The sequence below is a fragment of the Orycteropus afer genome, unplaced genomic scaffold (genome assembly GCF_000298275.1).
Source record: "Orycteropus afer afer isolate SDZICR_OR568_19922 unplaced genomic scaffold, OryAfe1.0 scaffold00373, whole genome shotgun sequence".
NCBI lineage: Eukaryota > Metazoa > Chordata > Mammalia > Tubulidentata > Orycteropodidae > Orycteropus > Orycteropus afer.
The window spans coordinates 1459819-1477553 of record NW_006921960.1 but is presented as its reverse complement, the minus strand read 5'-3'; positions in this window follow the sequence as shown (position 1 = coordinate 1477553).

The following is a 17735-nucleotide window of genomic DNA, read 5'->3' as shown; positions in this document are numbered from 1 at the left end:
TCCAACTATCGATGTTTCTTCTTTGTTTCCAACTTTTGCATTCCAGTCACCAGTGATAATTAACACATCCTGATTGCATGTTCAGTCAATTTCAGACTGCAGAAGTTGATAAAAATCTTCAATTTCCTCATTTTTGGCTTTGGTGGCTGGTGCATAAATTTTAATAATAGTAGTATTAATAGGTCTTCCTTGTGGGCATATGGATATTATCCAATCACTGACAGCACTGTACTTCAGGACAGATCTTAAAACATCCTTTGTGATTATGAATGCCACACCATTCCTATTCAAACTGTCATTCCCGGCATAGTTGATCATGTGTTTGTCTGATTCAAAATGGCCAAAACCCATCCATTTCAGCTCACTAATGCTTAGGATATCAATCTTTATGTTTTCAATTTCATTTTGACAATTTCCAATTTTCCTGGATTCATACATTGTACATTCCATGTTCTGATGATTAATGGATATTTGTCACTGTTTCTCCTCAATTTGAGTGGTGCCACATCAGCAAATGGAGGTCTTGAAAGCTTTACTTTATCCATATAAGTAAGACTGGGTTTACTCTGATGATGCAGCTCTTTCCAAGTCCTATTTTGAGAGCCTTCTAACCTATCTGGACTATACATAAAGTTGCACGGTAATGTATCAGTCAGTGTTTCTTTTCTATTCATAATGTTTTCCCTGGTCAATTATTTGAGAAGTGGATGGCTCTTCCTTCTTCCTAGTCTGTCTCAGTTTGTAGCTGGGCTGATACCAGTGCACCATGTACACCCCGCTGGGTTTGAAACACCAGTGGTTCAGCCTCAAGCCTCACATCAACATGTCACCACAGTAGGACAAACCGACAGACAAGTTTGTCTTCCTGTTGGAAACCTCTCCTATCACCTTACCTAGATCCCTGTGGCTGACTGCATGCTCTCCCAGTCCTGGGGCCTATTCCTCTCTCCTCTCTCCTCTCTCCCATTCTCCTACCCTGATGCTTTGGGGCATGGCCTGGGTTCCCTCTCCTCACCTGGATCCCTGTGGCTGAATCCTTGTCTGTCCCAGACTGGGCCTTTTCCTCTCCTTTCTCATGCTCTCCTGCCCTGCTGCTTTGGAAGTGCCTGAGTTCCCTCTCCTCACCTGGATCCCTAGTTTTCTCTATATTGGAGTTTAATCAATATTGAAAGTTGTAATATTTGATCTTCATCAGTAAGTGCTTCAATATCCATCTGAAATCAGCAATGATATCCCTTATTCCATATCTTTGTCTCAATCTGCCTTGAATCTGTATTGAATTTCTGGCAGTTCTCTGTCTATATATGCTCCATCTATAGGGAGAAGTTAAAAGGAAATGAAAAGTTAAAAAAGGCATATTCATATCCTCAAGAGTGATTATAGTGTGATGAAAGAAATCATGAGTCAATCACATAATACAACTGTCTGAGGAGAGGAAGAAAAAGGACAATTGGTGAACATTATCTGATTAGAATTGTGAAAAAGTAGAAAGAACTAAGCCTTGGAAATTACATTTATTAAAAAAAATCCTGTATTCAAATTTGGCTCTGCTTCTTACTAGCTCTATAATCTTTGGGCTTGTTCTTAGAAACTCTAAGCTTATTATCTCAAAAAGAACACAATAATAAATCTACCTCTCATTATGTCATTGTGAAGATTAGCAAGAAAAACAATGTATGTAAAAACATTTGATACACAGTAGACACACAGAAATGGTGAATCCCTTAAAATATGGGCTAATCTAACACTAGACTCAAGTCATCCGACAATTTCTAGAGCCTCTTTCCAGCCCCAGAATTAATAAAACATACTCTTTTAAGACTGACCCCCTATCTTCCTAATCCTTGTCTGCTGAAGTTTCTGATGTATACTAATTTATGCTTTAAAAAAAGAGACCCAGTGCACCGTTGGAGAGAAAGAACTTTGGGTGGTTAGTAGAGGTTGATAAATACAAAAAGGTTTCTAAAGTTCTGGTTTGCCAGAAATCCTTAGGATGAAGGAATATGACAGGCACTCAGTAGGCCAAAATTGCATAAATGAGAAGCTTAGTTACAAGAGACGGGATGCAAATTTGAGGGTCAAATCAAATACCATTATGTTGAATTCCCAACTACTGAGTTAAAGCTTTTCAGTTTATTTCATGACAGAGTTAGTCTAAAAAGCCAACACAGGAATAAACCCCCAAGATTGGTGAAGTTGGAACTGCTGTTGGGAAAGAATGACTATGTTGGCTGGAAACCAAAAAGGTTCTGACACTCATGGATCCTATGGACTGTTGGAAAGATAAGATATTCCCACAGAACCATTTACATTGTCAATATTTATTTATCACCTACTGTTCTAGGCACTGGGAATATAGCTGTAAATAAAGTAGACCACTATTCATGGAACATACATTCTAAAGGAGCAGGAGGAACTGATAAGTCTCAAAGGCAAGGAAGGATGGTAAAACAAAAAACCAAACTCACTGCCATCAAGTCAGATCCGAATCATAGCGACCCTTCCTTGGAATTCTGAGGTGGTATCCCTACAGAAGTAGATTGCCCAACCTTTCTTCCAAGGAAGGATGGTATCTGGCAATAAATGATAAGAAATAAAAGAAGTAGGGGACGGGAAAGAGATATGTCTATGAGGTATAAAATATTAGACTGGGCAGTGGAGACTCTAGTGTAGGTGATATTTGAATACAAGTATAACGGAGCTAGTGAAGCAAGCAAATTGTTCAGATACCTGGGGGCTGGTATGTCTAACCAGAGAGAATAACAAATGAAAATATCTGAATAATGAGCATGCTTGGTTTATGTTTGAGGAGTAGCAAGGACATCAAGTTTGATTGAGTGAAGCAAGTGAAGGAGATGGTATAAGAAATGAGGTCCAAGTAGAAGCAGGACAAAACCTATAAATCATTAGAGGCCATCTTACTCTAGAAAAGATGGAACACAGGGCATTGATGAGTTTATCAGTCAGCCATTGTCACAGTAATTCTGTGTAATAAATCACTCCTAAAAATAATGGCTTACATTAAAAAAGTCATGTGTTCTCACTTATGTATGGGGGTAGTTGATTGTATATCAGTTGTTCTAATCTGGTCTTGGCTGAACTTAGTTACAAGACAAGATTGGGTCAAAATATGCTCTTTGTGTATCTTTTCCTTTTTGGAGTCCTGGGCTACCCAAGCCATATCCTTCTTTTAGAAATGCTGGAGGTGAATGAAAGTAATCTACTTTCATTTCAATGCAAGTAACAATAATAATAATTAAAAAAAAACAAGCAAACCAAAAAAAAAAAAAAAAAACTGTTCAAGCTTCTCGATATGTTGCTTCTGCTAACATTTCATTGGTCAAAGCTAATTACATAGCTGAGACCAGTGTCAAAGGGCAGGAAAGTTGTATTTCATCTCTAATTGAAGAAGGGTAAAGTCACATAGGAAAGTCGCAGGGAGGACCCAGCTGTTCTGACCAATAATTCAATCTTTCACAGAGATTTGAGCAGAGGATCACATTACAAACTTACATTTTAACAAGATCATTCTCACTGCTGTTGAAAATAGACTGAAGATCAGTTAAGGAGAGATGACGTTGGCTTAGATCAGTATGGTAGCAATGTAGATGGCAAGGGGTGTTTGGATTCACATTGTAGTTTGAAATTATAGCATGGTGGTTAACAGCATGGACTGTGATGCAAGACTGTCTAGATGGTATTATGCTTTGCTTCCTTGGAGCAGTTAACAACTTTGCACCTTACTGTTCTCACCTGTAATAGAGAAAAGATAAGGTACCTAATCCTCAGGTTAGTGTGGGGATTAGAGAACTCAGAACATTGTCTGCCACATTATAACTTTATACTTCATAAGGTGAAGCCAACAGATTTTCCTGAGGTTCCAGATGTCAGGTATGAGAGACAGACAAGAGTCAAGGATAACGTCAATGTTTTTGACCTGAGCTACTGCAAAGATGGAGTTGTCATGTACTAAGATGAAAAAGGTTGTATATACAGGTTTTATTAGATAGGAAGTTGTAAACTGGATAAAAGTTCAAGTTTTTAAGAGTTCAGATGAATGATTAAATTATGTAGTATAAATTACCTTTCTTTCCTACTAAATAATATATATTACATTTTATTTTAAGAAACTTGATAGTGACATTGGGAGACTTTCCTTTATGTCCTAAAGTATACATTGGTAGATATTGGGAAAGATATTAAGTTATAAGTCAGACAGGTATATTGATTATTGGAATATTGAATTAAAAAGAAAAAAATACTGTAGGAAAGTGTTAGAAAAGGTCTGATAGTTAGCTAACTTTTATTTATTTGTCTCATTAAGGAATAACTCTTAATTCAGATAGTCAAAAGAATTTGCTTGAACCACTGTTGCACCTAAAAAAGTTGGGCCTCATTTACCATAGTATCCTCTGCTCCTAGAGCAATCACAGACACCAGGGATAAATATTTATGGAATGAATGAATCCACAGGCTGACACTTTATGTGTCAAGTAGATGTGTACACTTGAATATCGCTTTGTGATATTCTGAATTATTTGAATTGCAGCATGCACAATTCTGCTAAAGTGCAATTTTCTAACAGATCAAAATATTAAAATTCTCAACTTGAGGTTTGTATTAGGATTTTTAGATAAAGAACACAGCCAGCAGGGTCAATGTCATTCAAACTCTGGCTAGGAATACAACATAGTAATTGTACTGTTAATGAATGCACGACAAATAATTACAAAATAACAATTGGGATTTTACCTCATTTAGATCAAATAGTTTACATACTATGATGATGTGGTTTTTCTTTTTGCTAAGGATTAAATAATATATACACAAGTAAGACTATCTCTAGCATTCAAGGTCAAATGTATCAGATTGAGCTTTTATTTCCCACCCTCTTTCCCTTTCTTTCTTTATATTCCCTTTTATAAAAGAAATTTTGATCTCTGAATTGTGAACCAGTTATACAGAGTTGGAAATACAGAAGAGTTTTTTTTTCTTTAAAGATTTATAAAGTCAGAGATTTATTTTGGATAATATAATTTGCTTATTTTAACAATATTTTGGTTCATAAATTCTTAAAAGAGACGTAGTTAAAAATTGTCTCAAAGAAAGGAAAGGATATCCACGGGAATATTTCATGAATCTGTAATGATCTAAAGGAATGGTGAATGATTGCATTATGGTAAAGAGTTAATCATTTGGGATTTCCTTATGCCGATGGAAAAGAAGTAATTTGCAGATAAAAACAAAAACAAACACAAAGTAGAAGCAACAAAAAACAGTTACAATTCTGTTACCATTTTGCTTTAATAGATGATAGTAAAATATTTAAGCACTTTAGAATGTATTTACCCTCTATTTCACAATTGGAAGAAAGGATTTTTTAATACATATGTTGTTCTTAGATGCTGTTGGATTGGCTCTGACTTATAGTGACCTTACATATAACATTGCTGGTCCAGCGTCATGATCACAATCACTGCTATGTTTGAACTCATTTTTGCAGCCACTGTGTCAATCTGTCTTACTGAAGTTCTCCCTCTTCTTCCTTTTTTTTTCCAATTGTGGTTTGAGTGAATGTTTACAGAGAAAATTCATTTTCCATACAACAGTTCATACACATTTTCTTTCATAACATTAATTACAATTCCCATAATGTAACAGCACTCTTCCCACTTCCTCTTTGTGGTTAGCTCTTCCCTGTGTCCCTCTTTCCTATGCATTTCTACTGTCTCCCTGTGAAAATATTGTCCTTCCAATAGCCTATGGTCGATTGTTTTAAGGAGGGTACCTACCTGGTGTAAATGTTCACCTTATACATCTGTATGTTGTTTGACTGAAAGCCACAGGAGTAAGTTCAATTCCAAGCCCGAAAGGTCACTAGGAGCCATAGTCTCAGGGGTTTCATCAGTCTCTGTCAGACCAATAAGCCTGACCATTTTTATGACTTTGAGTTTTGTTCGACATTTTTCTCCCATCCTATCCAGGATCTCCTACATTGATTGCTTTCCAAGTGGTTGACAGAAGGAGCCAGGCATCAACTAGTTCTTGTAGTCTCAGGGTCACACAGGCTGAGGTTAATGGGATTCACAAAGTCCACTAGACTCTTGGACTAATTGTTTCCATGTATCTTTGGTCTACTTCATTCTTCTTTGCTCCAGACAAGGAGGGACAAATTGTTACATCTTAGATGGCCACTTGCAGGCTTTTAAGACCCCGGTTGCTGTTCACTAAAGTAGACTGTAGAACAATGTTTTTGTGTAGTATGTTATGCCAATTGAGCCTGATATTTCCCATGACCACGATCTCTAGCTCAAGGGCTCAACTGCTTGCTCCCTTAGGGTGGTTGACTGTGGCTAAATAAGCTACCATAACTTCACCCTGTTAGTTCTATTATATACACGGAAATGAGGTACTTTTAAAGAAAGAAAATTCAGAATTTAATATTGCCTCTTTAATATTGAATGGTATAGTAACCTTGCTGGCACTATGGTTAAGCACAATGGAAAGGGTGGCAGCTCTAACCCACCCAGAACTATTTTAAGAGAAAGATCTGACCAAGAAAACCCTGAGGCATAGTTTTACTCTGTCATAAGGGAGCTCTGGTAGGGCAGTGCCTGAGGCATTTGACTGCTAACCAGAAGGCTGGCAGTTCAAACCCACCAACCACTCTTCAGAAGGAAGACTAGGCAATCTACTTCTGTAGAGATACGGCCTCAGAAACCCAAGGAGGGGTTGTGGTGATGAGTAGATTTGACTTGATGCCAGTGAGTTTGGTTTGTTTTTGATTATGAGGTTATTATGAGTTGAAATCGATGTGACCATACCCAACAACAACAGCAACAAAATATTGGTATAATTTACTGTTTTCTTGCGTCCCAATAACTTCTGCATAAACTTTTCGGGTCTCCAAGTTTTATCTTTGATAACTCTATCAGGTATGTTTCACATTCATTTCTGATTGCACTTCAATCATCATATATATTCCTTGTTAAATCATGTTTCTTTTGTTGTTGTTATGTGCCATCAAGTCAGACCCAAATCATAGCAACCTCTCCTTGGGATTCCGAGGCAGTATCACTATAGAAGTAGATTGCCCAAACTTCCTTCCAAGAAGTGGCTGGTGGGTTTGAACCGCCAGCCTTGTGGTTAGTAGTCTAGTGCCTTGGCGCTATGCTACCAGAGCTCCTTGTTAAATCATACTTGCCTTCTATTTTTTAACAAATGGTTCATGATTTGTAAACAAACATTTAAAAGCTATCAAGAAATCCCAAATCCTCATGTAAAATTATCATTCCCTTGTTTGTTCAAATTTTGTAAATTGAATCTGGTAGGAGCTTAGAATTGATAATATTTTACACTATGGTCATATTCAGAGTGTCTTCCATTGTATTCTGGTTGGACTCTATGGCCTTGATTCATCAAGGGACATTCCACATGGGCAGACTCTGATTTGTGAACACAGAAGAATATGATACCAATCTATTTGTTCCATTATGTTTAAAGTACAAATTTCACTAGAAATCTGATATGGATTGCCTAAGGAAATGAATTACATATTTTAGTTTTTACATGGTATTAAAATATTACTGAGTTTTTATAGTGTAGTATTTGTGATTAAAATTTATGACTAATATTTTTGTAATTCCTTAAACATAAAAGATATAGATATATAAGAAAGAAATATACAAAATATTTTATCTGTCTGTCATGTCCCACTGATTCCTTTTTGTTTGCAGACTGTATGCTCCTTTCATTTATTCATCTTTTTCAATTATCAGTTTTGTTATTTATTTCAAGTCTATAATCTTATTGACATTTCATTTCAATCCAGATATAGGTTGAAATGTTTAAAAAATTATTATTTTTTAATAAATGTAATAAGACTTATATATACATATTCACCACTCTTTCTTACCCTATTACTTATCGCCATTGGTATGTATCCAATTACAGAACTGACATTAGATATCACTGTATCCTTTAATACACTTTTCAATCTGGTGAATTGAGCATACTCCTCATGGGCTACACCGTTACTGCAATGGAATCATAATTTTAAACACCTTGAAGTCAATAATCTATCATATAGTAAACATCCCATTCTCACTAACCTACCAATTTATTTCTATGACAATATTGTGGTGTGAGCTGGGTGGTATAAGTTGGAAGATGGATAACCTTTGTTTTATTTTTACATATATTTGGTTTGCTTTAAAAAAGGGACAGATTTTCTATGCCTTCTGAAATCAAATCTGTACAAATGAGAAGTGATCCATCTCTGTGTATAACTATATCTAGACATTTAGCTAATGAATAAATACTTAAGATACATTTTTGCCTAAGGAACTGAACTGTTAATACAATAGAGATAATTTTTTAAGAGAACAAAGTATAGTTAAGATGTCTTGCTATGCAAACTTTGTTGTTTACATCTAATATAGCATGTTAAGATAGAGTAATGCATTGACTTCCATGGGTCTTTAGGCACTAGGGAGAGCTTCAGCTAGCATTCTTACGTTTCATTAAAATATAAGCTGATCTTACAGAGAAAAATACTTCCCTTACAAGGAAGATAAAAGGCAAGTTTAGTGGCTAGAATTCCTGGAGACCCAGAAAACTATACTTAGAATATAATCAAATTACCTTACACATATCATTTATTTAATATATTTCAGTAACACTAATTCTGAAGAAAAGATTAAATTAAAAATTGAAAACTCAGTTTTTGTGTTTTCATTAACTAGTTTTACTTCACTTTTATCTCTGTGTATTTTATCTTTAATTTATTGGGTGGAAGATAGGATTGTGCTAATGATCATACCTTATGTACAACTCTTGAAATGTGTAACTTGTATAATATACACTTTTCTTAATATTATTTGCTTAATATGTAAGAAATCTAAAAAATGATTTCATGTTAATACCAAGATTCTCAGAAGTGAGAAATCAACCAAAAGTATTTTGAAAACATTTTGAAATAGAGGCAAAATAGTTTAAGTAATGTGTATATAATAGATCACTTAAGTCTCAAATGACTTTCATATATTTCTTAAATGATTATGTTGATTTTGGTGGAAGTTTACAGAACAAATTGGTTTTCCATTCAATAATTCATATATATTTTGTTTTGTGACATTGATTGCAATGCCCACGATGTAACAGTACTCTTCCCTCTTCCTCCATGTGCTTGTAGTTTCCATTGGTCTTTCTTTCCTATCCCTTCCTGCTTTCTCAACTTTATCCTTGGGCAAATGGTGGACTTTGGATCTCATGTGGTTAAATATTCAAGGGCATACCTTTCTGGTGTTAGTTTTCCCCTTATACATCCGTCTATTGTTTGGTTGAAAGTTGAGCCCCTGAGTTGAGAGTTCAGTTCCAGGTTTGAGGGGTATCTAAGGGCCATAGTGTTGGGGGTTCCATCAGTCTCTGTCAGACTTGTAAGCCTTGTCTTTCTTATTTATTTATTTTTATTGTGCCTTGGGTGCAAATTTACAGAGCAAAATTTGTTTTACATTGAACAGTTCTTGTACATTTCATTTCATGTCCTGATTACCATCCCCAACCCTAACCCACTTTCTTCCCTTCCCTTTCTTGTGACCACCCCACTCGCCTGTGCCCTTCTAGCTATGCACTCCTATCTGTCCAGCTTTCAGTCCATGTGAATGCTACCCCTCTGGTGACCCATGACCGATTTCTCCAAAGGGTGTATCTCTGTAGAGTAAGTGGATGGATCACCCTGGGTTGGATGTTCTGAATTTAGGTCTTTCTACTACTGGGCTGAAAGCCTATCCTTGGAAGTGAGTCCTATCCGAGGCCCAAAGTTTATCTCCAGGCCATAGCTTTAAGGGTCCTGTCAGACTCCATCTGACCAATAATTCTGGTCATTATTATGTTTTTGAATTTTATGCCACATTTTTCCTCCCACTCTATCCAGGATCTTTAGTTTTGATCCCTTCCTGAGTGGTTGGCATTGGTAGCCAGGAACCATCTAGTTCTTCTGGTCTTGAGGTCCATCATATTCTGGAACTAATTGTTTCCAAATGCCCTTGACCTTCTTCACTTTTCTTTGCTTCAGACAAGAGGAGACCATTAGCTGCATCTTAGATGGCTGCTCAAAAGCTTTTAAGACCTCAGTTGCTACTCACCAAAGTAGGCTGTGGAACATGGTTTTTATGGACTACTTTGTGCCTATTGAGCTCGGTGTCCCCCAATACCATGATCTTAAGTCAGCAGGCCTGGTGGTTCTCCCTCCCAGGGTGTTTGGTTGTCTCTGAGGGATTTCCATTTTCTGTTGCTTCTGTAATGATTGTGGTTATTTTGTGTCACTAATATCTATGCAGGATCTCTGGTAGCATAGTGGCTAAAGCACTGTACTGCTAACCAGAAGGATGGCAGTTCAAACCCACCAGCCATTCCTCGGAAGGAAAGGTTGGGCAATCCTACTTCCATAGTGATACTGCCTTGGAAACCGAAGGAGGGGTCGCTATGAGTCGGGGCCAACTCGACGGCACATAACAACAACAACAACAACAATATCTATGCAAGATTATCTTCAGCAAAATCTATCATTTAGGGTCAATTCCTGCTCACCAATCCCCATTTGGTCTCAGTTATCTATGCATTTATCTGTAGCCTGGTGTTTCATGTTAGTGGCAATGCAGTATTATGTGTATACCACTATTTGCCTCTGTTGTTTATATTTTATGTGCACCTTTTGGTGTCCTCCTTTTCACTAATATTATCTTGCTGGTCACAGAAACTTTTCATACTGTTCCTCCCCTTACGCAAATCAATATGTGGCTCCCAACTAGTCTGAAATTTCCCTCTCCCCTTTCCTCTCATCCTCGGTAACCTACAAAATGAGTTGTTTTCCCTAAGCAAAACCTTCCTTGACTTTTTACTCATACAATGTTTGTCATTCTGCGATTGACTTATTTCACTTAGCATAATATCCTTCAGATTCATCCACACTGTGAGATGATTCACATATTTTTCATTATTCTTTAATGTAGCATAGGATTCCACTGTGTGAATGCACCAGAATTTGGTTATCCATTCATCTGTTGCTGGTCATTTAGGTTGTTTCCATCTCTTTGCTATAGTGAATTGTGCTGGAATGAACATAAGTGTGCATATGTCTGTTCATGTCCTGTCTCTCACCTCTTTAGGACATATTCCTAGTAATAGAATTGTTGGATCTAATGATATTTCTATTTTCCATTTTTTAAGGAAACGCCATACTATTTTTCACAATGGTTGTACCATTTTACAGTCCCATTAGCAGTGTATGAGAGTTCCAATCTCCCTGCAATCTCACCAGCATTTATTATTTTCTGTCTTGTTGAACTTTGCTATTATTGTTGGGGTGAGATGATATCTCATGGCTGTTTTGATTGGAATCTCTATAATAAGCCTGTTTTTTCTTATTATTTTGAATTTTGTTCTACATTGTTCTCTCATTCAAGCCAGGATTTCCTATTTTGGTCTCTTTCAGAAGGGTCAACACTGGTAGCCAGCAACCATCCAGTTCTTATTGTCTCAGCATCACGGAGGGTAGTATTTCCATGGTCCATTAGTCCTTTGGACTAATTATTTCTTTTGTTGTTTGTTGTTATTTGCCTGGAGTCAGACCTCACTCATAGCAACCCCTCCTTGGGTTTCTAAGGTGGTATCACTACAGAAGTAGATTGCCCAACCCCTTAGGTCTTTGATTTTTTTCACTCTTCTTTGCTCCAAATGGGAGACAGCAATAATTACACCTTAGATGGCTGCTCAAAAGCTTTTAAAAACCCAGTTGCTACTCACAAAAGTTGTTGTCAGGTGCCGTCATGTGAGCTCTGACTCATAGTGATCTTATGCACAACAGGACACAACACTGCCAGGTCCTGTGCCATCCTCACATTCTTTGATACACTTGAGCCTGTCATTGCAGCCACTGTGTCAAACCACCCAGTGAGGGTCTTCCCCATTTTTGCTGACTCTCTACTTTCCAAGCATGATATTCTTCTCCAGGGAATTATTCCTTCTGATGATATGATCAAAGTAGGCGAGACAAAGTTTGACCATTCTTACTTCCAAGGAGCATTCCGGCTGCACTTCTTCCAGGAAAGATTCTTTCATTACTCTGGCAGCCCATGATATTTTCAATATTCTTCTTACACCACAATTCAAAGGCATCAACTGTTCTTCAGTGTTCAATACCACATTCTTCATATAGTCTAGCTTCTTGGATTATTTGCTCAGCATACAGATTGAATAAGTATGATTAAAGGAGGCAACCCTGACATGCATTCTTCCTAATTTTAAACCATACAGTACCTCCTAGATCCACTCAAATGAAAGCCTCTTGGTCTATGTACAGGTTCCTCATGAACACATGAAGTATTCTGAAATTCCCATTCTTCTCAGTGTTATCCATAATTTGTTCTAATCCACACAGTTGAATGCTTTTGCATAGTCAATAAAACACAGGAAAACATCTTTGTGGTATTGTTTGCTTTCATTACATTGAGCCTGGAGATAAATGACAAGTTAATTTAATTTCATTTTTCTTAAAAAATGGAAAATGGGGTAGAAAAAAAATAGATATTAAAAAAAAAAGAATGAGAAAAAATGGGTAAAACTAAAGAAAAAGTGAGAAGAAGAGGGGAAAAAAAATAAACAAAAGGTTGAAGTGAAAATAAGAAAAAGAAAAAATGGTGATGTGACAATGGTCACTTGTAGTATTACGGCAGTGGGAAAATGATCCCCTATCCTTGAGATGCATGCCATTGATTGCAGTGGTAGCAGCTTGTTGCATACTCCATAGGATTTCATGTCTGTGGACATGGCAAAGGCATGACACATAGTCTGCATGTGTGTGTGTGCCACTGCTTACAAAAGTGTCAGGTACCTGACATGCAGTCCACACACACATGTGCCCTGAACAAGGACACTACAGGAGCCCAGTACATGGTCTGTGAGTTTGTGTGCCACTGAGCACAGAGGTTTGTTGGCTTCTGGCAGGCCCCCTGCCTGTGTGTGCACTCTTGAGTATGGAACTGACAGATGGCCAGAGAGCCATCTGTTCATATGTGTGTTCTTGACTGCAGAGGCAGTAGGCATCTGGCATGTTCCTTGTGTTTCCATGCCCTGACCACCTGACATGCAGTCCACTTGTGACTGCATCCCAGACAGTCAAAACAGTGGGTACCTGGCATGAGGTCCACACAAATGTGTGCCACCAACAGTGAAGGCTGGGGATATGCAGCTGAGGTCTGTGAAAGCTTGCTGTGTTAAACACACAGATGTTGGGTGTCCAGAGTGCAATCTGCAGGAATGTGGCTTGGACCACTGGTGTGGCAGGTAGCTACTGGAGGGGAAGGTGTTCTCAGTGCATCAGGCACGTGAGAGGCTGCTTAGGATGTGTCCCTGGTCACTGGGATGATGGGAGAGGATGGGCTTCAACACTGGTCACTAGAAAGGTCAGGGTGGGGAAGTGGGAGAACACACTTCTCTGGTCACTGTTCACCGGCATGACCCTAGTGCACTTCTGGTCAAGTTCAGCCAATTTTCCAATTCCTGCTGGTACTGAATCAAGGACAGCAGCTGCCTGGAGTCTATTATTGCCACTCGCCACCTCACAGGACTTCCTCTACATCTGGACCTTCAAACTCCACAACTAGGCTCACTACTGATGAGTGCTTTCATACTCCATTTACTACCTCCCATTTACTATCTCCCTGCTCTTTGGTCACCCATGCCACTGGAATTCTTTCCAGCTTCCTTGTACTTTCTTCTCTTAGATCTAGATTGTATTCATTCTGTTTACCTTGCTTCACTCTGGATCTGTCTACTCTATATCTCTATCTTAATTGGGATTCCAGAAAATTGGCTTCTCCCCATGTATGTATGTTGTCTTCCATATCTGAAAATGTCCATGCTGTGTCAGGCCCTTGCTCTATCTTCTTCTTGATCTCTGTTTTTGTTCTGTTTCTTTTTCCAATAGGTGTTTAATCCAATTCTTTTTCCTGTTATTTGATGCTCAGATTTCCAGGATTATCATCTTTATCTGTTTCACTTAGTTTTACAGGTCTTTCTAGTGTGTTGTAGAGGGACTGGGCAGAATGTATCACCAAGATGTCATGCTGTCTCCTCCCCCTCAGAATTTTATTCAGTAAGTTTATTTATTTATTTTTTATATCTAATTTTTGGATCATTCTATGCATTTTCATTACTAATTTTCCCTAAAAATGTTATTTTTATTTGTAGCTTTTTCATTTTTAAAGAAATTCTTGATAAAGTTATTTTATTTTAAATTGCAATGGACTATGATGAAGGTGAATATATAAACATGTATATATGCATGAATACACACATGATTCATAAAATAAATTTTAAAGTCAGATGTAGAGCTGAGGATCATTTTATAAACAAAATTGAAAAGGATACAGACAGAAATATAGTGGCCTTTCCAAAATATTTCTAGTGTCAAATCTTTTAAGAAAGGTCTGAGGTATGTTATGAGGAAATCACTCCTAGAAATATCTAATAATTTGTATAATTGAACAAATATATAAATATGATAATAATTATGCATATTCTTAGATTTTGTTTTCTGTTATTGATTTCATATCTTATTCAAAGTAAATTTGACCATGGAGAATAATACATTATTTATTCTTGGGATTAATACTTTTAGGAAAAAAGAAGATGCTTAGAATCTAGGTAACTTCCTGAGTTTGGTGGTTTAGATGATAGTGAAAAGGACATTAATACAGATTTTTATGATTAAGAAGTAAGCTACCAGATATGTCATGACTCTCTTCCAAACAAATTTACTCCAAATATCCTATAATCAATTTTGATTCTTTGCTTTAACAGCAATAGGATAAACAGAGTTATATGAATCCTCACTACCTAACTTTAGAGGATAAAATGAAAGAAGTGATAAGCATCAACACTTTCATCATATCAAAATGTGTTTACCTAAGATCAGTGATTTGAAGAATGTAGCACTGATGATTCCTTATTTATTTCTATTTATTGCTCTTAAAATAACATTTGTTTTTCTTGATCTGCTTTGCAGAATAAGCATTCTTTTCACATCAGTGTGTTGGATTACCATAGTTTAAAAGATGATAATGACTACTATATTGTATTCCTGTTGATAATGCTTATATTGATAAGATGGTTTGAAAATAATTTTTAACTATAAGAAGCTTCTGCAATGTCAGTAACCACTTTGGGAACTAGAAAAGCTTTTAGCTTTCCTTACTTTCCTAAGGTTAAACAGTCTTTGCTCCACAAACACAATGTTCAGACACTTTGAATTTGCTCTATTAAAATTTATTATCATTTTAAACAATAACATTATCTGGTCATTTTAAGTATGACATTAATTCTGAATTAATTAGTAACTATGGGGGGTGTCACTATGAGTTGACTCTCACTCCATAGCAAACAACAAGACAGACAAGACAACAAGAATTTATTAAATTTAAAGATCAGTTTAGAGTGAAGTAAGGTTATTTAAGTGAACTTAACTCCAATATTAGAGGACCAGTTGGGCTACCATCAATGAAATGAGCTAAATCCTTGGTTCTAATTCAGATTCTATATGAACACAAAACAAATATAAGAATTTATTCCTGTCTGTAAAAAAGCTCTTTTCTTCATTTTCTAAGTCTCAGAGGGGATGCTGCATTGAAATGGTAAATAGTGCCCCAAAGATATTGTATGAGAAAAATAATTCTAGCATGTCTTTGCTGCCTTAGCTTCAAAGCACTTTTGCTAGGTGTCAACTATATGTAACTGTCTTGTTTATTGAAAATTTAGATCTAGTTGCATCAGAAGCTCTTTTTGTTATTTGTTATACCATCAGACAATATATTTATTTTATGCTTTGGGCTTTACTTTATTAGAGAATTTCACAGTAAAGCAGACAGAACAAATGGCTGTTGTCATTGAATTTGATTCTACATTTATTAATTTCCAATTTCTTTTTTCCTAGCAAAACTATTTTATTATTCTTTTAGAAATAACAATATAATATACTTATTATTAACTTGCAATATAAAACAACATATATTTTATTGCCATGCTTATTTTAAAGTGTGAACAAACCTATGTACACACACACATATGTGGTAGACAGTAACTGAGTAGGTTCTTTAATTCTTCTGAAGATAATTTAACTAGAAAGAACTTACTAACTTCTTCATAATATAGTGTCTTGAGCAAAATACTGGCCCACAAAATGTACATTCCTTGAACAACTGAATCCAAATATTACCTTATTTACCAGAAGTGATTTTGCAGATGTGCTTAAGGTTACAGACCTTGAGATGACAGATTATCCTAAATTATCAAGAGTGGTCCAATCTGATTGACAGCAAAACAAGAAAAATGTGAGAATACATGCTAAAATCACATGCATAGATATCATTGCTATATATATATATATGTATATATATATATATATACATATATATATAATTATTATTATATAATTTATATATATATATAATTATTATTTTTTGGTCAAAATAGTCAGATTCAAGCCTGTAAGCTTGGACATGTCAATGTACATAAAGGTATCCTTTTTACAAAAATGAATGTTAGACTTCTGATTTATGCTCTTTCTGGACAATTATGAGAATATATTCTTTTAAAAAAATCTCAATTCTGAAATGACTGTCTCTGCAGATTAAATTTTTTAAAAAATGTCACCATTTTATATTTTACTTGGTTCAGATATGTGGCTTACTTACTAATAGCTATGTCAAAGACAAGAGTCAATACAAGTCAAAAATTTGTCTCTGATTTTCTATAAGGTAAAGTCTGCTGGAAAACATTGTTACAATAGTGGTTAAAAAGTTGTACTATGATAAAGAAAACTCTCATGAGCTCTTAATTTGAGATGCAAACAAATGTGTGTGTACACACACACACACACATACACATACACACAAAGATTTCAGAAGAAATATTTCAAATCCTTCCACAAACTGAAATGTGTTGACAAAAATACTTGATGTGTTAAATGACTGTCATCTGTAATTAGTATATTATAAGCAATAAGGTAGGTGTTAACATCAGGTGATGTTAACAGGTAAAGTAAACAGATGCAGGTAAAGTATTGTGCTAAAAAATCTCATGACAGGTTTTATTTTGAGCAGAATTGTACATTGAATTCACACAGCACATTATAAAAATTTCTACTGAAATGTTAGGTTAATTTTTACTTTAGCTTTTCCCAGAATGTGTGTTTTATCTAGAAAATGATGCATGCTTTTAATTTTAGTGACATGTTACATTTATTCACTGCCATATGATTGAGCATTTATCACTGTTACTCTGTAAAACTAGGTGATTCATAAAAGGAGCCAGCTTGCTCCTAAAATTCATTGCTTCCTTATTTAGATGCCTGACATGCTGCTTCTTTTGCCAAATGTAAAACATATTATATTGTCTTGTGTACATTTTTATTTTTAACGTTTATTATTTTAAATAAGATCCCTCAAATTTAACACTTGGAAATTGTGATAATTTTGTTCTTAAGATTTTAATTAATGATTAAAGTCAGAGAAATCAGAAAGTTGCTCTTTACACTGTTAGTTTTTTTTTTTTTTTTTTTCTTTTTTTTAAGTGAAAGTTTACTGTCATTCTTTTCTACCCAGCCTGGAAAATGCACTTGTATTTTTATTCTTGGTTTTCTCATTTTAAGACATTGTTTTTTAAAAAAATAATGCTCC